Here is a 2,324-nt window from a genome sequence, read left to right as displayed (position 1 = left end):
TGGGCGGTGTCGCCCGAGTCCCCGGTCGCATCGTGCGAGCGACGGGGCGGGTCGGAGGAACGACGGTGTTGCTCCGACCTCTCATGCCTCTTACCTGAGGACTTGGAACCAGACGATCGGTGTCCACTGCCGGAACGTCGATGACTCCGACCTCGCGACCTATCCCTCGACCTCCCGTGGGACCGGGACCGGGACCTGGAGCGGCGCGGGGCCGACTGCCTCAGCTCGAGACGCTTGCGGGACCGCTCCCGCCTAGCCTTCGACGTCAGGGCCCGGCAGTCGGAGCAGGTCCGATCGTCGTGGTCGAGGCCTAAGCACTTCAGGCACCGGCGATGGGGGTCCGTGACCGACATGAGTCGGCCGCACTTCGAGCAAGGCTTGAACCCGGGCATCCCTGGCACCGATAGTCGAGGATCGACTAAAGAGAGGATCAAAAAGATCGAAAAAGTTTTCAGTCAAAAAGTGACTGGGGGTAGAGCTTCTTCCGGATCTGCGCTAGCTGGCGCGGAAAAAAGAAGAACTGACGTCAGCGCGCATGGGCGCCGTCTATATACTCCGATGACGTCATCCCGGCGCTCACGACGCCGACGACGGACGCGGAGCCGCAGACGACGCCTACCAGCGCGCAGGGGTATTGCTACGCAAAAATTTCCGGATCCAGTCTGACGCCTGGGGATATTCTAAGGTAAGGAATCTATCACTAACGTGTCTCTTTCAGATTATGGTGATCAGTGTGAGTGCAGGGTGAGCAGGTGAATGGTGCGAGTGCATTGTGAACGCTGTGAGTGCCAATTGCTGGATTACAGAGCACATTACAATTAAGGATATTAACTTTTAACTCTCCATTCTACGGTTTTGACAAGCTGGTATATATTTCCATGATCTGATATTCAAAGAGGTGTTCACCTTGAAGGCTAAGAAAGAGAAACAAAGCAGGAATGTCTAGAAGCACTTGGTAAGGTCTCACTGATAGAAGCTGGTTAGATAGTTGGGAATCTCCTGAGAGTTGTCACTGATGGCCTTCAATGTGGAAAGGAAGGATGAACTTAAGGTCAAGCCCCAACGGCTGATTATCAATATTTTGATCCAAAACTTCCTGCTGCATCTCAGACAGAAGGGTAAACATTTCTATTAGATTCTGGTACAGATTTATAATTGAACTGTGTTTAGTGGTGAAAAGGAAGTTATAAAACTGAATGAGTCTGAAATTCAAAGTCAGCTAGTGTTTAAGCATGCAGCAGCGTGTTACACTCCCTTGGTATCACATGTCAACATTGGGATATGATATATAATTTGAATTTATATCTATTGGCAGAATATACATAGACGAACTCATGTCAGCCTGAATTATGTTTTAATCTGTGTCATTATTACATTGTTCCTCTTCACAAGATAAGACTGTATTTCAGGGGCTTTTAAAGCTTTAGGAATGTTTCTACAGATTATCACTAAGCTAGGGTGTGATTGCATCAGAGGTTTCAATAATGGGCTCGGCAGGTGAGCACTGTAAATCATAACTGTAGACTTGGGTCGCTGGTAGGTGAAATAATTCACAGTAATCCTGAGTAGCACATCCTGCCATGCTGTACTGTATTGCAGCTTCACCGGGTATGGAGCCTGATCTAGAGAAGCTGACGCAGGTGGGATGCTCCCCGGTGCACTGAACTTCTCCAGGTGATGTGCAGGCGTCCAAGGACTGGTCAGTGAAGCAATCTTTACATTTTTATCCATTGGGGTCTCGTCTACAGCAGGCACTTTCATATCTTCTGTGTTGCAGAAGTCGGAGTCACAGCATATTCTACTGACCCAGTACAACATCAACGAGTTTCGAAGGTAGAACTCTCTTCCACAGACGGCTTGTTCAAGAGCATCCAGACAGTCCTTGAATGCAGTTAGAACAATATTACTCTCAACTGTGATGCTCCAGCCCTTAGACGCAGGGACTGACATCAGGAGATCATTGTTTGAAGATACCTGAGTATTAAGCTGGTGCTTGTAGCAAAACACAGCTCGCCTAGAAGGCAATCGGGCACCGAGCAGCAGCACACAGACTCGTTCGACTCTCCCAGGAGGGGGTTAATTCACAGAGCTGACAGCTTCAGCTGCAGTGGGAGGCAAGGAATCTCCTCTGCTAAAACCGAAAGCGTGTCTGTTTGTTTGCTTTTGGTTTTAGCAGAGGAGATTCCTTGCCTCGCACTGCTGTGAAAGCAGTCAGCTCTCTGAATTAACCCCCTCCTGGGAGAGTTAACAATACAAAAGAACGGGCACCTCGTGCCCCGTCGATCTCCCCTCCCCCAAGAAGACTTGCACGGACAGAGGGAACA

At 49.7% G+C, this 2,324-nt stretch overlaps 1 pseudogene; it reads right to left on the bottom strand.

The window, feature by feature from the left end:
* Window positions 1-1,453: 1,453 nt before the first annotated feature.
* LOC147698816 (phospholipase A2 inhibitor and Ly6/PLAUR domain-containing protein-like) lies at window positions 1,454-1,957 on the bottom strand (annotated as a pseudogene).
* Between the last annotated feature and the right edge of the window lie 367 nt (window positions 1,958-2,324).

The sequence above is a fragment of the Lissotriton vulgaris genome, chromosome 8, assembly GCF_964263255.1.
Source record: "Lissotriton vulgaris chromosome 8, aLisVul1.2, whole genome shotgun sequence".
Taxonomy (NCBI): domain Eukaryota; kingdom Metazoa; phylum Chordata; class Amphibia; order Caudata; family Salamandridae; genus Lissotriton; species Lissotriton vulgaris.
The sequence above is the reverse complement of the archived record's forward strand: the minus strand, read 5'-3'. Positions and strand labels throughout refer to the sequence as shown.